Source organism: Bufo bufo, chromosome 2, assembly GCF_905171765.1.
Source record: "Bufo bufo chromosome 2, aBufBuf1.1, whole genome shotgun sequence".
In the NCBI taxonomy this organism is placed as follows: Eukaryota; Metazoa; Chordata; class Amphibia; order Anura; family Bufonidae; genus Bufo; species Bufo bufo.
Window position 1 is genome coordinate 409824913 of NC_053390.1, and position 21862 is coordinate 409846774.

Sequence of the window (21862 nt, forward strand, 5' to 3'; positions counted from 1 at the left end):
GACTGGAGAGGACTGGGAGGAGGACACTTAGGCCCCTTTCACACGGGCGAGTAGGATTGATGGATTTTATGAGGCTCTGTGTTCTTTTGCACAGTGTCAGACTGAAGTGCTTAGGACCCACCAGTAATATTCATCCTTGAAGCCCACTGTACGGCTACATGCAAATATTACCTGACCCCCATTTGCAAATACTAAAAACTGAACCAAACACCTTTTTTTTCCCAGTTGTAACCTGCTGCCTAGGTTGTGTCTCAGACACCCTGTCAGTATCCTGCTGACTAGCTCTTGTCTTAGCCCTTTTTATCTATATGAGTCGGGAACACATGCACACAAAGCGGCAGGCAGTAGAAGGACACTGCAAGATGATTGATGATGGGACCCTTGCAGCGGTTCCTAGGAAAATAGGATAATGGCTAGCCTACCTTTATACCTAGATGTCTTCTCAGTCACCTATGCATCCAAAATGATAAACTGGGTAGTTTGTTAATTAGCCACCAAGTTTTTTAAATGTGAACCTGTCTGTATGTAATGTAGTCAATGTGCTCTGCAATGTGCCACTTATGCAGGGGATGGGGGATTATGGGCCCACCTTGGCTGGGGGCCATTTATTAATAGCATAAACTTAATATTTTCTCTAGACAAAATTCACAAATAAAGTATACCACCTTATCAGGGTATATGCAAAGAGACTGGAATAACACTTAAATGTAAAATTTATGAAATGCGTTGAGTCAACATTGACTTAGAAGCAGAAGTATTTGCTTATTTTCTGCAATGTGCTAGAGTTGCTGGTTCTGCAGCACAGCCCAGGATGCCCAAGGGGAATTCTACAAGCTCAGCTCCATGGCAGTTTGCCAGTCATCAATATCATAGATGTTCACAGACATATCAAACTCAAGGATGTCTCAAAGTTAATTATTTAACCGTTAATTGATAAACTTGGAACATCCAGGGTGCATTCAGGGTTCATATACAATGTAAAAAATGTAGTTTGAGAATTACAATAATGGATTCACAGGATATTGCTAGTAGTTCTGTTCCACTTTACATGTTTATCTTACATATTAAAAGAGAGCTGAAAGTTGAATGTGTGTAAAAAATTGAATTGAAAAATGTATTGGTTGAATATTTTCTGTCCCTTATTACTCTCACTCCTTATTAATAAAATACACAGATTCCATCAGCAATCCCAGCATAGATACAGCACTATACCTCTTAGAAAACCGAGCACGTCTCCCACCAAGGCAAAAGGTTACACCTAGTAAAATCTGTAGAAACAGAGTGACTGTCCCCACTTCTATCAATTCACACCTACCGTGGCATGGGTGTAACTATAGCCATTGCACTTGCTATGGGGCCCTGAGGTTTCTCTGAACAAGAAAGTCATTGCTATCCAAAACTACTTCAGAAAGAGAAAGAGAAAGGAAAGAACAGAGAAGTTCCAGAATCTTCATAGCCCAGCACTGGATTCAGTCAGCAAGGTATTTGCTGTTTAAGGTTGACAGTGACTTTAGTGCAGTGAGGGGGACATTTCTGAAACACCCTTCACACTTGTACACCAAATAGCCAGTTGTATCTTAATCCTGTACCTTTCAGCTGGGGATTACAACTACCATTGCAAGAATAATATTGCCAGTAGTGATGAGAGTAGCAAGCTTCGGATGCTACTTTCAAAGCCGTTTTGTTCAAAACTTCGGATTAGTACTGTACGGAGATCCATCTACGTACAGTACTAAAATGTATACATGTCATGCACCTATACAGAATGTTAATAGCAAGGGCACCCCGACTACCATTAGGCAGGAGCTCCAACATCAGGATGATGCCCAAGGGAAGAAAGGATGTGCTCTCCTATCACTGCCCTGGCCCTAGGAAGCATCGGTGTGAGGATTGCCACTGATTAAGTATCGTGGCCAAAGCTATTATACATGCAGAACTTATCAATAAAAGGTTTAATAGAAGGGCTGTTCAGAAGCAGGCTCAGATCAAAAAGCACCCTTGTGCAAGAAAAGTATTCAGGCGCTTTTATGTAATGGCAAGTTTGTTGAGAGTGGGTCGCTTATCATAAAGCTCCATTCTAGCAAGTTGTAATCCACCAGTAACAGTTACGACAATAATTTACAGACCTTTATATGTAATGAAATAGACATTAGGAAGTATTGGTGTTTTTGATAATATGGTGGTGGCCCACTTTTCTACATGGGCCCTTATGCAGCTGCACAGGTTACAAATATGTTATGTTGACTCATTATCTGGTTATTGGTTCCAAGTAGGCTTGAGCAAATCGACCTCTAAGTTGATTTAAATGCTTCGATGTTAATGCTGTTTCTGTACAGCCAAAGTTCTTCTCGCCCGAATTCCGAAGTGCGCTTTGGTACTGAGGTACCAGCCACTACCAGCCACTACCAAAGCTTACATCTGATTGCTATTTTAAACGGTCTTTAAATACGCAGATATGAATACAGTAGTAATTCACCGAAGTCTCGCGCAACTTCAGGTGAGACGAACTTCGGCAGTATTTAAATGAATCGACTTTGGATCTATGATCCGAAAGTTAATTCGCTCAAGCCTAGTTCCAAGGCTAGCTGTAGCTTCTGTAGTCCTAAGGAGCCCTGTTTTATTAGAGGCCTATTATTTCATTTGATCTTGGGTCCACCCTACTTACAAAACAATTAAATGGAACCTGTAACCAAGTTTTCACTGCCCTATCTTGCCATATCTCAGGGCAACATAAAATAGTGACAGACACCATGATTAGTATAGCAGTGTATCACTTGTTTTCTTGCAGAAGTTTTGATATAATCACTGTTTATCAGGTGTACCACTGGAGTCCTCTCAAAGATGAGCTAGCGCTCTAGTTAGGGTGGCCAGACGTCCGGTTTTTAGGCCGGACAGTCCGGTTCTTTGGCTCCCTGTCCTCCGTCCGTTGCAGGGCCTAGACGGACACAGTGATGTCCACCCTTTCAATAGCTCACTCTCAGACAGCAGCACTGCACTTTCTGAGCATAAGCTGCAGCAATCAACTTTTGAGAGATAATTGAGTATAGACAATTGTGCACTAAATGGGATCTGTTTTAAGTTGTTGTTTTTTTAGCTTTAATATCTTTTATAACATCAAATATCAAACTCCAGAATTGTCTTCTCTCTGGAAAGATCCAGAGTAAGTGTAGGAAATCAGCCGATTAATAATTACAATGTGGAAAACCACAAACTATTGTTTCTCCACAAAGTACTTAATAAAAATTATTGGATGCATGATGCCACCATTAGATGTCTAATGTGTATGGAAAATATATTAAAGTCAGATGAAAACATATACTGTATAACAAGTGGACTATAAAAGGTGGCATCAGACAACCAACATTGTTTCCAATTATGGAGGGGGATTTGCCCCTTTTTACCAAGGAAAGACGGTACTATTGACTTGTTAAGTACATGAAAAACTTTAGAATCATTTAGGCTTCTGTTTTTTCAAGAAATTTATTGCAATGATTGATATACTTATAAGAGTCAAACTTTGAACATGATTTCATTTTTAGGTTCCCTTAACGTGTATTTCGGGGTTGGAGCTGCTGAATATTTATCTAGCAAAGAGTTCCATCTCTCCTGTATATGCATTGACAATGATCCTACTATCCAGTGATCTAGCTGTCTATGACTGCTATCATCTATACTACAGATATATTTCACTTTTTTAAGTATAGCATACTGTATATAGTTTACCCTAGCTCGAGAAAGGGGTAGAAGCCATCATCTAATACAAAAAAAAACTGTGATCATTTTCAATGAATTTTCCAGAAGCATAAAATTACCTTTCTATCCTGTATCACCTATTAACATAAAAGAAAAAATGCTAAAATGAAAAAAAGCAAGCCATCAACAAATCCATTCCTTTACAGCATTGTGAATGAGGCAGAATACCTGGATGCATCTTTGACTCCCAGGTCGCTGCTGGGAATGATGTTGTCTGAGTAGTACGCCACTTTTACAGACTGACAAAAATACGCACAAAACTGCAGATAAAAATCGATTTTAGAGGAAAAATTGTTAGGAAACATTCTTTCCTGTATATTTACTTGTATATAAAGTTCAAGTGCTGCCAAAAATTACAAGGAAGAGGCACTCTGATACAATCTGTATATCACATAAAGGAGGGCCTCATTCACATTGTGGTACAATTGTTCAGGTAGTGGGACTCCTACACTCATAAAGCCTATACACTAAGGGAAAGGGCTACCAAAAATTACAAGGAATCGGCACTCCAATACACCCTGTATAACACATAAAGGAGGGCATCATACACACCCTTGAAAAATTATGATTGCTGGCCTGCTGGTGACCCTCTAAAACATTAGGGGCGAGGGCCGGCTGCTGAGCTGACCATATAAATAATTTTGTGGACGAGGGCCTCTTCCTCCTTTTCTACCCATCCACGCTGAACAGATGAAATAAAACTTCCATGCGTACTACTCTCTGTAGTGGAGGCAACCGTCTCCTGCTCCTCCTCCTCCTCCTCCTCCTCATCATCATCATCATCCAATTTGCGATGAGAAGACGAACTGACGGTGGTCTGGCACTCACCCTGTGTACTTTCTTACCCCATTTCCACCTCTTCCACATGCAGAAGTGGGATGGTTCCGCAGATAATAGCATTATCGCTGCTCACCATCTGTGTTGATTCCATAAAGTTGCCTAAAACCTCACAGAGGTCAGACATCAATGCCCACTCGTCGCTGCATGTTGCAGCATTCTGGTCACTTATCCCCTGCCACAGCTCTGCGGCGGTGTTGCTGTTTGTCACCTAAGCAGATCTTTTTAAGCTCGGCCTGTTGCCGCTTTCCCCACTGCAGTGCTACACTGCTTCCAGCTACTGACTGATGGCTGACTGGTGCTGCAAGATGATAATTCAAAGGTGGAAGTGGAGGAAGAGGCGGAGGAGGAGAAGAGAGGGGTTGCAACCACTAAAAAAGGTGGCGGTGGAAACCCTGATGGAAGTAGCGCCCGCAATCTTTGGCGTCGGTAGCACCTGTGCCATCCCAGGGTACGACTTGCTCCCGGCCTCCACAACGTTCACCCAGTGTGCAGTCAGGGAAATGTAACATCCCTGGCCAAAAGCACTTGTCCATGTGTCAGTCGTTAAGTGGCCCTTCCCAATAATTGCGTTGGTTAGGGCACAGGTGATGTTACCAGACACATGCTAGTGTAAAATATTGGCGGCTGGGGACAGCGGGACAGCTGCCGCCATCAGGCTGCGGAAAGACTCAGTGTCCACAAGCCTAAATGGCAACATTTCCAGGGCCAGAAATTTGGAAAGATGCGCATTTAGTGCTATGGTCTGTGGGTGGGTGGCTGGGTATTTGCCCTTTTGTTCAAAGGCCTGGGGTATAGACATCTGTACGCTGCGCTGTAACACAGAAGTGGATGTGCTAGCTGATTGTGCTTGCAAAGGTCCAGGTACATGGCAGGAGGCATCCAAGCCTGCGTCTTGGACAGTGGATTGGCCAGCACGTAACACAGGGGAAGAGGAGGCAGTGGTGTTACCCGCAGACACTAGTTGTGGACCCAGGTGTTCGGCCCACCTATTATGGTGCTTTGATGCCATGTGGAAGATCATGCTGGTGAGGTCGCTAGTGTTCACGACCTGCTCATTTTGGTATGGCACAGGTGGCAAATGGAAATTCTTTTATCGTCCGCACTTTCCTCAAAAAAGCGCAGACTGCGGAAAACCTACCCCTTGGCAAGGGAGATTGCCACAAGGGGGTGCTCCCGGGAACAGTTGGGGGCCTGTTTGGTGTGGCCCGCCTTCTCCCTTTTGCCACCCTACTGCCTCTTCCAGCCTGTTGCGGTGCTGAGGTTCCCTCTCCCTCTGTACTGCTGTCCTCGCTCGGCTTGCCACCTTCCCAAGTTGGGTCAGTGACTTCATCGTCCAGAACCTTCTCTTCCACTTCTTTACTCTGGTAATCCTCCTGACTTGTTGACCTAACAACAACCTCAGTTATTGACAACTGTGAACCTCTTGAGACACTAATTGCGGTTGACTTATTGGCAACTGTGTCTCATCATCATCCACCTTGTAAAACACTAATTGCCATTCCCCACCGTCATCTTCTTCTGACTGTGGATGCTCCAGAGTTTGGGAATAAGAGCACAAGGTCTCCTCATGTCCCTCTTCAAGCGGGCTTGGCGAGAGGCCCAAATTATGGAATGGCGATGAAAACAGCTCTTCCTAATATCCGAGTGTGGGATCACTTGTTTGCCAAGACTCTCCATGGTGGGTGGAAGGAATATCAGGGTGAGGATTCTGTTGACCAGACTCTTGGCTACTGAGACTGGACTTTGTGGAAGACAGGTTGGTGCTTAACCGACTGGAAGCATTATCTGCTGCAATCCAACCGACCACCTGTTTGCACTGGTCTGACTTCGAGAGTGGTATCCTGCGCCGCCCTGCAAACTGGGACATGAAGCTAGGTATTGTGGATGAGTGTGTTTCTTGTGCTCTGGCAGCAGGCACAGTTTCACCGTGCCCAGGGCCACAGCCTCTGTGTGCACCATCAGCAGCACGGCCATTTCCCCGTCCCTTACTGCTCGCCTTGTGCATATTAAATGGTATATGTGTCGCACATACAGTAGCGCAGGTTTTGTAAGTGTATGCGCAAATAAAGCACACAGAATGTCACAAATAATTTTAGGATGTGCACACGTTAAACAGGAGGTATAGCGTAAGTGATGTCGCCGTCACCACCGCCTAATAAAAAATTACACTAAATGAATGTCACTGATATGTACGATGAGCACACGTTAAACAGGAGGTATAGCGCAAGTAATGTCCCTGTCACCAGCGGCTAATAAAAAATTACACTGAATTAATGTCACTGATATTTCAGATGGGCAAACGTTATATAGGAGATGTAAACGCAGGTAATGTCACTGCCACCAGCAGCAAAAATATTAGACTGAATGTCACTGATATTTTGGATGCGCAAACGTTATACAGGAGATGTAGAGCAGGTAATGTAACTGTCCTCAGCGGACACCGTCTACAGAAAAAGTAAACTGGATGTCACAGATATTTTTAGGCTGCGCACAGGTTACACAGGAGATGTAGCATAGGTAATGTCGCTGTCACCAGCGGCGGAAAAAATTACACTGAATGTCACTGATATTTCGGATGCGCTAAGGTTATATTGGAGATGTAGCGCAGGTAATGTCACTGCCACCAGCAGCAAAAAAAATTGACTGAATGTCACTGATATTTCGGATATGCAAACGATACACAGGAGATGTAAGGCAGGTAATGTAACTGACCGCAGCGGACACCGTCTACAGAAAAAGTACTCTGGATGTCACAGATATTTTTAGGTTGCGCACACCTTACACAGGAGATGTAGCGCAGATAAAGTCGCTATCTGCAGCGGCCAAATTATTGCAAGCTATTTAGCGCATGTTGTGCTAAAAATATATATTGCTGCCAGATACAACTATAGTCCTTAAAAGGAAAAGAGAAATTTAGCAGCTCTCACCTGCCCTTCCTTTAGTTGTGAGGACGGATGGCCCGTGTCAGGTGCGGGCAGCAAATGCAGAAAGAAGTTGAGAAAAATCCAGCTCCACTTTAAAGGAATATGCGTTTATTCAGCTTGTGGTTAAAAACTCATCCATGAAATACAAAATTTAGCAGTCTTGTCTACATGTTTCGGGCTACCAGAGACATTTCCAGCCCTTCTTCATGACCGTCATGAAGAAGGGCTGGAAATGTCTCTTGTAGCCCGAAACATGTAGACAAGACTGCTAAATTTTGTATTTCATGGATGAGTTTTTAACCGCAAGCTGAATAAACGCATATTCCTTTAAAGTGGAGCTGGATTTTTCTCAACTTCTTTCTGCATAGTCCTTAAAAGGACTTTTGGGTCTATAACAAGTATAAAAAACCATGTCTCCAGTCTGCGCCGTTGGATGAGTGCACGCATACTGTTGTCTCTTGGCAATCGCTTTGGTGACCGATTGCTGACGGAATGACTATAGAGGAGGAGGAGCAGGAGCATCAAGACCAGCAGATGATGGGAAGGACAGACAGCTCCCTTCAGCTGAGGTGATGGAGCCTTGACGGCCATGCTGCACCTTCTGCCCACAGATTCCACAAATGGCCATGTTCACCTCTGCGGCTTAACAAAAGACTGCCATACCGCCGAGTAGGTGATTTTACCCCCAACACTCTGCACTGACTGACTGCTACCACCGCTGCTTTCGTGAACCCATGCATCACTACTTTCCAGGCAGGTAGGCTCCTGCGAAGCGTGTGGTCTAACGTTTGGCTCCCGACCTCCCACTGCTGCCACCCTGCTGACTCACGGCCACGCTAGCGTCTTTCTGGCTCCGCCGCTGCCTCATAGACAAGCTGCCACCCTTTTCTCTCAATGATTATGAAGCCCCTAATTCACCCTGTTCCCAAATGCGATCAGCTACACCATCATCATTGAGTACTGTCTGCACATCACTGATGTCTTCCTTAACGGTCTCTGAGTCAGGAACCTGACCGCTCACAATACCAGCTCCCACGCCACTCTCCTCATCACTACTTGCCCGCCTACCGGAGGAAGCAGCAGATTTTTCCTCCACATCTTGGCTGGCCAGTAGCTGCTCACTGTCCTCTAGCAGCTCGTCCTTGCTGTATAGTGGAGCTGAGCCCACAGCATATAATACTTGTCTGGCTGAGGGAACAGAAAAGGACAGAGGCAGGTTCAGTACAGGTTAGGCCACAGAGACTGCTCCCGGGCCATGCCAACTAAGGGTTGTGTCTGACGAACCCACCGACTTTTGGCTGGGGGTGTCTGATGTCGCTTGGGACAAAGTGGATGACCGAGTCAACCATTCAAGCACCGCTGGGTTGCTGGTCAAGACACAACCACTACATGACACCGGGAGCTCAGGCCTCTCGAAGTGACCACTGCTGCCACGTCCCCTTACTCTGCTGCGACCTGTGCCTGCGCCAAAAATATTTAGGACTCTGCCCCTCCCCTGTGCAGGGCACAACAGCTAATAACACTTTTTTTCCACTAATACACCCCAAAAAGGCTGTAATTTTGTCAATTCACCGCACAATAGCAAATAAGCCATTGTTTTCTACTAATACACCAGAAAAAGGCTTCAGAACATATAACTGCACCGCTGAACGGCTAATAAGACTTTTTTTTTTTCACCAATACACCCCAGAAAAAGGCTGTAATCTTAGCACTTCTCCTCACGACGGCTAAGAAGCCTTTTTTTCCACTAATACACCACAAAAAAGGCTTTAGGACATATAACTGCACTGCTGAGCGGCAAATAACACTTTTTTTTCACTAATACACCCCTAAAAAGCTATGGTTCACAATGAGAAGAGAGAAGGTAACAGAGTTGCGGCACTCACCGGAGTGTAAGTTGATAGTTTTATTCGGGCTTCCTTAGAAGACAGCACATGAAGGATCCAGGGGCGGACACAATGTTGCGAGCGGCGACGGCCGTTTCGCGCGTGGGATCGCGCTTCCTCAGGCCGCCTAAAAAGGCTGCAATTCTGTCACTTGACCACAAAACGGCAAATACAGTAAGTCCCTTTTTCACTAATACACCACAAAAAAGGCAACGCTGAACGGCTAATAAGCCATTTTTCCATTAATACACCCCAAAAAATGCTTTAGAACATATAACTGCACCGCACAACGGCTAATAAGACGTACAAATATTTCTTAGTAATACACCCTGTTAATGGCGGTATCACAGAGCACTTGCACCCTAATAACAAACAAGGTTTGCTGGAATTACAGAGGTATCATCTATTGAAAACCTGAAAGCAGCAGTATAATGGCATTTGGATCCCCAGTCAGTCCAGAAAGGTGTAAAAGGATTGTTCCTAATACCCAGGCTGTACACTCCCCTATTGGACCCTGTTCTTTTATAGTATGGAATAATTCCTCCCTATCCTTTCCCTACACTTCTTCTAATGATCTTTACCTGAACTTCTATTCAGCCCAAAAAAAAGTTTTAAAGTCTTTCTTAGCACTGTCCCTAGCGCCTGTCACCTCTTTCCCTGCACTAAGCACACTGGAAAATGGCTGAATCCAAGATGGCTGAGGCTATTTATAGGACTGTAACATCACAGGGGCTGGCTGCTAATTGGCTGCATGCATGGCATTGTGGGTGATCCCTCGTTCCCAGAGTTCTTTGCTCCATGTCCTAACACGTGCAGCAGCCATTTTAGGAAAAAATGCGATTCGTTACCATGAAGCGTGAGAAATTTCAGATTCAAATCAAATTTTTCCTGAAATTCAGATTGAATTCTACTTCGTCAACTTTGATTCGCTCATCTCTAGTGACTAAGTGAAGTGTAAACACAATATTAAGTGCAGAAACAAAAAAACGTAACTGAGATATGCTCCACCAAGGTCCACAGGTATCATTTCAGTTAGAATTTTAAAGCTTGTCCATCCATATTTATTATCCAGAGAATCAATCTAAGCAGTTACAAGATTGGCGCAATGCTATGTACCTCAATGGGGATTCCAGAGATGGACTGAAAATAGTTTGGTCCCCAGACATTAAAGAAAATCTATCACCACGAAGTGCAATCTGCAGGCAGCATGTTATAGAGCAGGAAAAGCTGAGCAGACCGATATACAGTTTTCTGCGAATTAATTCAGTAAAACATGTAATTTATACATTTAAATCTCTGCTTTTTCTGAGCTTGTACACATAAGGCACAATTACACTGCCCAATTGTCAAGCAGAATTTAAGAAACAAACAGTGCTATGAAAGTTTCTTGATAATTGTTATTATTTTATGCACTTATAAAGCACTACTATATTACACAGCGCTTTACAGACATTAGCATCCAACTGTCCCCAATGGGGCTACAATCTAAGTTCCCTATCAGTATGTCTTTTAAGTGTGGGAGAAAACCAGGAGAACATACAAACTCCACGCAGATGCTGTCCTTGGTCGGATTTAAACCTAGGACCCCAGTGCTGCAAGGCACCAGTGCTAACCACTGAACCACCGTGCTGCCCTTGTACATGTATTTATTTGGTGTGGATACCTCAATCATCATTTATGAGCAGGAGATCATGCTGTGCGAACAGTGATCTGCTGCCCAGATAGCTATCACTCATCCCCATACAGTTTAGGTGATCGCTCCATGTAAATGCAGCTCTTCGCTGATATGGACAAGCAGGCAAAGGTCCTTCATCCCCTGATGTCTATGGAAGAACTGCAGTAGAATATCTCTCCTTCCAACACCAGCGTCACTGCTACTTTCCTGAATGTCCCCAAAAGAGTAAAGACATTTAATGGGGACAATTCTGCTTCCTGTATAGAAAAGGGCTGTTTTGTAATCTCAGTCCGGCCCTGATTGTGTCGTAGACAGTGCACTGCACGCATCTCACTATTGCCATACAAGAGTGTCGAGCATGTGTGCACTGATGAATCATCACAGTGTGCCTGGCTCTCTTGTAGGCTTCATGCTACTCTAGTCTACAGTCTCGGAGCACTCCTAGTGGTACTGCAGCAAGGTATTATTTTTTATTTAGGGGGTATCATAATGGAGTATTATTACTGTGGGTGCTTAAGTGGTGTCTCCACAGCAGGCCCATGGGAATTATTAATCCTCTTTACTAAAGGGGTTCTCTGGGAATTAGGAAAATAGAAAATACTTAAATATTACTTTATAATAAATATATTCCCAAATATCTTTTGTTAGTTAGAGTGGGTAGTTTTGTCTACGAAGCAATCACTAGGAGAAATAAAATGGCCGCCGTCCTACCAGTACACACAGAACCTGTTCTAATCACAGAGGAGGACAAGTTACTTCATAACACTGAGCTGAAGAGCTGCCTCATCCTCCTCTCTGAACATGGAGACACTAAAACATCATTTTTTCATTTAAAAAATGTAATTATTGAGTTAAAGTGAAATAAATAAATAAAAAGTATACATATTAAGTATCTCCGTGTCTGTAACAACCAGCTCTATAAAAATATTACATGACTTAACCCCTTAAGGTGAATTTTTTTTTTATAAAAACAGTGCCAAAAAAAGCAATTTTTGTCACCTTACATCACAAAAATTGCAACACCAAGCGATCAAAAAGGCGTATGCACCCCAATATATAACCAATCAAACTGATATCTCATCCTGCAAAAAATGAGCCCCTACCTAAGACAATCTGTCAAAAAAATAAAAAGCCATGGCTCTTTTGTTTCAAAAATGCTATTATTGTGTAAAACTTAAATAAATAAGAAAAAGTATACATATTAGGTATTGCCACGTCCATAACGACCTGCTTTATAAAAATATTATGTAAACTAATCCCTCAGTTAAACGCTGTAGAAATAAATAAATAAAAACTGTGCCAAAACAACCAATTTTTTTTGGTCACCTTGCCTCATAAAGTATAATAATGAATGATCAAAATATCATATGTACCCAAAAATGGTACCAATAAAAACATAAACTCTTCCTGCAATGAGCCCCTGCACAAGACGATTGGCAGAAAAATATAAAAAATATGGCATTCAGAAAATGGAGACACAAATTTATTTATTTTTTCAAAAATGCTTGATTATGTAAAATTCAAACAAACAAAGGAAGTAGACATTTGATATCACCGCGTCCATAACAACCTACTCTATAAAAATAGAGCATGATCTAACCTGTCACATGAACGTTGTAAAAAATAAAAAATAAAAACTGTGCCAAAACAGCCATTTTTTGGTTACATTGCCTCACAAAAAAACGTAATATAGAGCAAGAAAAAATCATATGTACCCCAAAATAGTACTAATAAAACTGTCACCTTATCCCCTAGTTTCCAAAATTAGGTCACTTTTGGGAGTTTCTACTGTAGGGGTGCATCAGGGGGGCTTCAAATGGGACATGATGTCTAAAAACCAGTCCAGCAAAATCTGACTTTCAAAAACCATGCGCCATCCTTTTGCGCCATCCTTTTGCGCCCTGCCAAGCTCCTTTACATCAGTTTACGACCACATGTGGGCTGTTTCTGTAAACCTCAGAATCAGAGTAATAAATGTTGAGTTTTGTTTGGCTGTTAACCCTCGATGTGTTAAAGGAAAAAATGGATTAAAATGGAAAATCTGCCAAAAAAGTGAAATTTAGAAATTTCATCTCCATTTTTCTTTAATTCTTGTGGAACACCTAAAGGGTTAACAAAGTTTGTAAAATCAATTTTGAGTAACTTGAGGGGTGTAGTTTCTATAATGGGGTCATTTTAGGGGGGTTTCTATTATGTAAGCCCTACAAAGTGACTTCGGACCCTAAAAAGTGCTTCTAAAATTCTAAGCCCTTAAAAGCCCAAATGTCCTTTTAAAGGGATTCTGTCACCTCTTTTTACCCTATAGAGTTGTGTACATGCACGGCTAGATCGCAGCTACATGTCCGCAGTATACCTGTCCCATAGCTCTGTGTGGTTTTATTGAGTGTAAAAAATGATTTTATATATATGTAAATCAGCCCGGTAAGGAGCCCAAGGGGCTGTACTAACCGTTCTGGAGCCCAGCCACGCCCTACTGTGAAGGAGCCCAGCACAGCCTGTATCCACGAATCTCCTCCTTGCAGAAAGTCAGATCAGCTTAATCTCGCGATGCGCGAGCTAGCGCATGCCCAAAATCTGACCTAGGCATGCGGTACCACTGATCAGCGAGTTTTTGGGGTGTGAGCAATTTTTCGGGGATTCTGTTATACACAGAAACACACCGTTCCCCCCCACAAACACTAAATAAAGTTTTACACACACACGCACTCCCATTTAGCGTTCTAAGATGGCCCGACGGATGTTTTCAGCCGAGGAGGCATACGCCCAGCTGCTCTCCGACTCCGAGTGCCCCAGTGAGGATGAGGATGACCCCACTTTCCTGTTGTCATCCTCGTTCTCCTCATCATCTAGTGATGATGATGAGTCCCCAAGGCGGCAGAGACGCCGCCAGGCGGAGCCAGGAGCCCCCCATGCCAGGGACCCTGTGACCCACACTAGTATGAGCAGCCCTGGGGCTCGTACTAGTTTTCCGGCCCACCAGGCAAGTTCACCTGAGCCCCCTACCGGTGAACTTGGCTGGAGTACCCCAGAGTATTTTGAGCCCTTGATTCCTGACTTTGTTGGCCAACCAGGAATCCAGATTCGCACAGTGGGCTTCACCGAATATGACTTTTTTAGTTTTTTTTTCATATTACACCACCGAGTACCCTCCTATTCCGGGTCACCAGAGACCCGAATAACCCGGAAATTATGCAAACCGCAGGTCTGAATTGACCTGCGGTTAGCAGCGATTGCCGATACAGGGGGGTCACAGGACCCCCCTCGGCAATGTCACAGGGTGCCTTCTGAATGATTTCAGCAAGCACACCGTTCCGATCACCGCCCGCCGCGCAGCGGTCATCAGAAATACACAGGGCGTACCTGTTCGCCCTGTGTCCTTAAGGACTCGGACATCAGGGCGTACATGTCCATGAAATTCCTGTGAGATCTGGAAGGGAGGATTTTTCAGCTGTGTCCTGGAGCAGCGCGGTCCATTTAAAGAAAACGAAATCAGGGCGTACAGGTTTGCCCTGTGTCCGTAAGAGGTTAAAGAGGCTCTGTCACCAGAATCAACCCTATTAGACCATACGTACTGCCTGGTAGGGCTCATTATGCTGATTTGTATGATAAATAGCTGCAGAGATATCTGTGTTTTTATTCATATGCAAATAAACAATTAGAGCGCTCAGAGGCGGGGCTGAATATTCTGAGCAATGCTCTGTAACACAAAAAAAAATATGTCTTTCTGCGGACTTCACCCTAGGATATCAACATGCAAAGTCATTAATGTAACCTCCAAGCTATAACATTACCACATGGTTTTTCTATACTTACAGTCGTGGCCAAAAGTTTTGAGAATGACACAAATATTAGTTTTCACAAAGTTTGCTGCTAAACTGCTTTTAGATCTTTGTTTCAGTTGTTTCTGTGATGTAGTGAAATATAATTACACGCACTTCATACGTTTCAAAGGCTTTTATCGACAATTACATGACATTTATGCAAAGAGTCAGTATTTGCAGTGTTGGCCCTTCTTTTTCAGGACCTCTGCAATTCGACTGGGCATGCTCTCAATCAACTTCTGGGCCAATTCCTGACTGATATCAACCCATTCTTTCATAATCACTTCTTGGAGTTTGTCAGAATTAGTGGGTTTTTGTTTGTCCACCCGCCTCTTGAGGATTGACCACAAGTTCTCAATGGGATTAAGATCTGGGGAGTTTCCAGACCATGGACCCAAAATGTCAACATTTTGGTCCCCGAGCCACTTAGTTATCACCTTTGCCTAATGGCACGGTGCTCCATCGTGCTGGAAAATGCACCAAACTGTTGTTGGATTGTAGGAAGAAGTTGCTGTTGGAGGGTGTTTTGGTACCATTCTTTATTCATGGCTGTGTTTTTGGGCAAAATTGTGAGTGAGCCCACTCCCTTGAATGAGAAGCAACCCCACACATGAATGGTCTCAGGATTCTTTACTGTTGGCATGACACAGGACTGATGGTAGCGCTCACCTTTTCTTCTCCGGACAAGCCTTTTTCTAGATGCCCCAAACAATCGGAAAGAGTCTTCATCGGAGAATATGGCTTTGCCCCAGTCCTCAGCAGTCCATTCACCATACTTTCTGCAGAAGATCAATCTGTCCCTGATGTTTTTTTTGGAGAGAAGTGGCTTCTTTGCTGCCCTTCTTGACACCAGGCCATCTTCCAAAAGTCTTTGCCTCACTGTGCGCGCAGATGCGCTCACACCTGCCTGCTGCCATTCATGAGCAACCTCTGAACTGGTGGCACTCCGATCCCGCAGCTGAATCCTCTTTAGGAGATGATCCTGGCGCTTGCTGGACTTTCTTGAACACCCTGAAGCCTTCTTAACAAGAATTGAACCTCTTGTTGATTGAGGTGCAATCTTAGTAGCCACAATATCCTTGCCTGTGAAGCCATTTTTATGCAACGCAATGATGGCTGAACGCATTTCTTTGCAGGTCACCATGGTTAACAATGGAAGAACAATGATTTCAAGCATCACCCTCCTTTTAACATGTCAAGTCTGCCATTTTAACCCAATCAGCCTGACATAATGATCTCCAGCCTTGTGCTCGTCAACATTCTCACCTGAGTTAACAAGACGATTACTGAAATTATCTCAGCAGGTCCTTTAATGACAGCAATGAAATGCAGTGGAAAGTTTTTTTTTGGGATTAGGTTAATTTTCATGGCAAAGAAGGACTATGCAATTTATCTGATCACTCTTCATAACATTCTGGAGTATATGCAAATTGCTATTATAAAAACTTAAGCAGCAACTTTTCCAATTTCCAATATTTATGTAATTCTCAAAACTTTTGGCCATGACTGTAGAAGCTATCACATAGTACTGCGATCTGTATGATCATATATTGTGTCTGTGGATAAAGCAATAATATGTATATCAACTTTATGAGCAGATCTCAGTGTGGTGAAGCTATAGCACACAGTATGTATAATACACATATTTACAGTAGATAAGTATAATCCAGGACACAGCTCTGTATACAGTGACTAATCAACTTTTTCAGGGGTCCCAGAAATACAGTGATTCTAGCTAATATGGAACTGAGAGAGAGGTGAATCAATGTATAAGCCATGTAAGATAGCGGAGGAGAGCAGACTTATAGTAAGATAATTTGGGTTGCATATTTGTCAAGAGGCAGTGAATCTGGCAAATCTCCTCATCAGCTACTCCAGAACACGCCCAAACTTCCTCCTGCTTGTATTTGCTGGGAGAGCTGGAACATGCCTAACCACAGTGGACTAGTGAGACCCCTAGTGGTCATATCTTTGCAGCTTATGTTTGGGTGGATGCCGACAAATAATTGCAATCAAGTGATTTACAGATCTGATAATTAGACTCCTTCCTAAGAAATAAGAATACATTATTATAATGTACAGTGACTGTTTCAAGACAACAAAAAAAACCTCAGTCACCTGGAAATAGATGAAGATACAGTAAATTAGTGCCCCCTTTACTATAGTGCTGCCCATGTACTCTTAATAAAATAAAAAAGGACTAGTTACATCACACACCACTTGAATTTGTCTCTAATATAGAGCTCTATAAAATATAAAATATCAATTTTTTTAAAAGCCTGAAAGGGGTTTTGAACCCATGAACACTACAGGCAAAGGAAGTGTCTTACCAATAAGCTATATATAGACACCAAAGCTGGAGATTTTTTTGATCTATGAGATTTAGTATACCAAAAAACACAGTAAACCTAAAATACTTTGTGACACTGACAAGTAAAGGAAGTCAGATAACGTCACACATCAGCGTCACACATCATTTAAGGCTACTTTCACACTTGCGTTCGGAGCGGATCCGTCTGGTGTCTGCACAGACGGATCCGCTCCTATAATGCAAACGATGGTATCCATTCAGAACGGATCCGTCTGCATTATATTTCACAAAAAAATCTAAGTTTGAAAGTTAGTCAGACGTTTGAAAATTGCACCATATTGTGTCAACTTCAAACGGATCCGTCCCCATTGAATTACATTGTAAGTCTGGACGGATCCGTTTGGCTCCGCACGGCCAGGCGGACACCCGAACGCTGCAAGCTGCGTTCGGGTGTCCGCCTGCTTAGTGGAACGGAGGCCAAGAGGAGCCAGACTGAGGCATTCTGAGCGGATCCGCATCCACTCAGAATGCATTGGGGCTGGACGGATGCGTTGTGAGAGCCTTCAAAGGGAGTTCACAAGCGGAACCCCGAACGCAAGTGTGAAAATAGCCTAAATTTGCCTCTTATCTAGAGGCATAATAAAATGTAAAAAAAAAATTTAGAGGCTGAAAGGGGTTTTGAACTGAGGAAGCTTGTAGATAGGGCAACAGCATTACCACTGAGCTACCGGCTTGCCTTGTATGAACTTGGGATTTTTGTTCATCTGTGTGATGTAGCATACAAAACCACAGCAAACCTAAAATCGTTTGTGACACGGACAAGTGAAGGAAGTCAGATATCAGCGTCACACATCAGCGTCACACGTCATTTGAATTAGCCTCTTATCTAGGGCTTAATAAAAATGTAAAACGTTTTTAGTGGCTGAAATGGGTTTTGAACACCGAAAGCCTAGACATAGGGAACAGCATTACCACTGAGCTAACAGCTTGCCGTGTATGAGCTCAGGGGTTTTGTTTATCTATGTGATGTAGCATACAAAACCACAGTAAACCTAAAACCGTTTGTGACAATGACAAGTGAAGGAAGTCAGATATCAGCATCACACATCATTTAAATTTGCCTCTTATCTAGGGCTTAATAAAATGTAAACATCTTTTAGCGGCTTAAAGGGGTCTTGAACACAGAAACACTGGGTATGAGGCAATTGCTTTACCACTGAGCTATCAGCTATGCGCTCATTAAAAAACACTGTAATGTGTTAGCTTACAGCATTTTAGGCACAGAGCTATAAGCTGAGTAATAGATGTACTTTGGTTGTGTGATTTAGCATACAAATACATATTATATCTATAACTCATTCTAAGTTTGACCCTGACCTATGAAGAGCATAAGTCAAACTCAGATGTCAGAGTCAGATGTGAGAGTCAGGTGTGAGGGTCAAGTGTCAGGGTCAGGTGTCAGCATCAGGTTTCAGGGTCAGGTGTCAGGGTCAGGTGTCAGAGTCAGGAGTCAGAGTCAGGCATCATGGTCAGGCATCAGGGTCAAGTGTCATGTTCAGGTGTCAGGTGTCACATTGGCATTATTTTGATACTTGACTATGATATCTGACCATGTCCTAAAATGAACACTGTAGCTGTGCTACATCTCCTGTGTAACATGTGCATATCGAAAAAATATCAGTGACATACAGTGTACTTTTTCCATAGATGGTGTCTCCTGCGGACAGTGACATTGGCTAGGTTCCAACTCCTGTGTAAAGTTTCCACATCCCAAATACCTGTGACATTCCCACTAATTTTATATTAGCCAATGCAGACATCAGCGACAGTATCTGCAGTATTTCTACTGTGTAACATGTGCACATCCCACAAATATCTGTGACATTCAGTGTACTTTTTTCGTAGACAGTGTCCACTGCGGAAAGTCACATATCTGTGATACATTTCCTGTGTAACGTTTCCACATCCAAAACACTTGTGACATTCCCTGTAATTTTATATTAGCCGCTGCTGACATCAGCGACATTATCTGCGGTATTTCTCCTGTGTAACGTGTGTGCATACCAAACATATCTGTGACATCCAGTGTACTTTTTCCGTAGACTGTGTCTGCTGCGAACAGTGACATTACCTGGGGTACATCTCCTGTGTAATGTTTCCACATCCCAAATACCTGTGACATTCCCTGTAATTTTATATTAGCCGCTGCTGACATCAGCGACATTATCTGCGGTATCTATCCTGTGTAACGTCTGCGCATCCCAAAAAAATCTGTGACATCCAGTGTACTTTTTCTGTAGACGCTGTCCGCTGCGGACAGTGACATTAGCTGCGCTACATCTCCTGCGTAATGTGTGCACATCCAAAAAATATCAGTGAGACAGTGACATCCAGTGTTCTTTTTCCGTAGACAGTGTCCGCTGCGGACAGTCACATACTTGAAGTACATCTTCTGTGTAACATTTCCACATGCAAAAAACCTGTGACATTCCCTGTAATTTTATTTTAGCCGCTGCTGATATCAGCGGCATTATCCGCGGTATTTATCCTGAGTAACGTGTGCGCATCCCAAAACTATCTGCTACATTCAGTGTACTTTTTCCGTAGATGGTGACCGCTGCGGACAGTGACATTAGCTGCGCTACATCTCCTGTGTAACATGTGCACATCCAAAAATCATCAGTGACATCCAGTGTACTTTTTCCGTAGATGGTGTCCGCTGCGGACAGTGACGTTACCTGGGGTACATCTCCTGTGTAACGTTTCTACATCCCAAATACCTGTGACATTCCCTGTAATTTTATATTAGCCGCTGCTGACATCAGCGACATTATCTGCGGTATCTATCCTGTGTAAGGTGTGCGCATCCCAAAAAAATCTGTGACATCCAGTGTACTTTTTCTGGAGACGGTGTCTGCTGCAGACAGTGACATTAGCTGCGCTACATCTCCTGCGTAATGTGTGCACATCCAAAAAATATCAGTGAGACAGTGACATCCAGTGTTCTTTTTCCGTAGACGGTGTCCGCTGCGGACAGTCGCATACTTGGGGTACATCTCCTGTGTAACATTTCCACATGCAAAATACCTGTGACATTCCCTGAAATTTTATATTAACCGCTGCTGATATCAGCGACATTATCCGCAGTATTTATCCTGTGCAATGTGTGCGCATCCCAAAAATTTCAGTGCCATTCAGTGTACTTTTTCCGTTGATGGTGTCCGCAGCAGACAGTGACATTAGCTGCACTACATCTCCTGTGTAACATGTGCACATCCCAAAAATATCAGTGACATCCTGTGTACTTTTTACGTAGATGGTGTCCGCTGCGGACAGTGAAGTTACCTGGGGTACATCTCCTGTGTAACGTTTCTAGATCCCAAATACCTGTGACATTCCCTGTAATTTTTTTTTAGCCGCTGCTGACATCAGTGACATTATCTACGGTATTTCTCCTGTGTAACGTGTGCGCATCCCAAAAATATCTGTGACATCTAGTGTACTTTTTCCGTAGACGGTGTCCTTTGCGTACAGTGACATTAGCTGCGCTACATGTCCTGTGTAACATGTGCACATCCAAAAAATATCAGTGGCATTCAGTATTCTTTTTCCGTAGACGGTGTCTGCTGCGGACAGTGAAATTATCTGCAGTATATCTCCTGTGTGAGGTTTCCACATCCCAAATACCTTTTTTTATTTTTTTGTGCATATACTTCTAAATATATATATAACATTTAATATAAAGAAGGCGAGCAGTAAGGGACAGGCAAGTGGCCATTACATTGATGGTGCACGCAGAGGCTTTGGCCCTGGGCGCTTTGAAACTGTGCCTGCTGCCAGAGCACAAGAAAAACAATCATCCACAATATCTAGCTTCATGGCCCAGTTTGCAGGGCGCAGGACAACACTCTTGAAGTCAGACCAGTGCGAGCAGGTGGTTGGTTGGATTGCAGCAGATAATGCTTCCAGTCGGTTAAGCACCACCCTGTCTTCCACAAAGTCCAGTCTCAGTAGCCAAGAGTCTGGTCAACACAATCCTTACCCTGATCCTCCTTCCTCCTACCATGGAGAGTCTTGCCAAACAAGTGATTCCACACTCGGATGTTCCGAGGAGCTCTTTTCAGCACTATACCTTTATTTGGGCCTCTCAACAAGCCTGCTTGAAGAGGGACATGAGATCTTGAGCCCTGATTCCCAAACTCTTGAGCATCCACAGTCACAAGAAGATGATGGTGGGGAGCGGCAAATAGTGTTTCATGAGGTGGATGATGATGATGAGACACAGTTGCCAATAAGTCACTGCAATTAGTGTCTCAAGAGGTTGATGATGAGGATGAGACACAGTTGTCAATAACTGAGGTTGTTGTTAGGTCAATAAGTCAGGAGGATGACTCGAGTAAGGAAGTGGAAGAGCTAGACGATGAAGTCACTGACCCAACCTGGGAAGGTGGCAAGCCGAGTGAGGACAGCAGTTCATAGGGGGAGGGATCCGAAGCGCCGCAACAGGCTGGAAGAGGCAGTGGGGTGGCAAAAGGGAGAAGGCGGGCAACACCAAACAGGAGCGCAACTGTTCCCCGGAGCACCACCTTGCAGAAATCTCCCTTGCCAAGGGGTAGGTGTTCCGCAGTCTAGCGCTTTTTTGAGGAAAGTAC

General features: G+C 43.5%; 1 protein-coding gene across 1 annotated transcript in view; it reads right to left on the minus strand.

Moving 5' to 3' along the window:
* The window catches only part of PLPPR1 (phospholipid phosphatase related 1), a 149910-nt gene that overhangs the window by 51540 nt on the left and 76508 nt on the right, over positions 1 to 21862 (minus strand). The gene's annotated exons all lie outside the window — the stretch shown is intronic.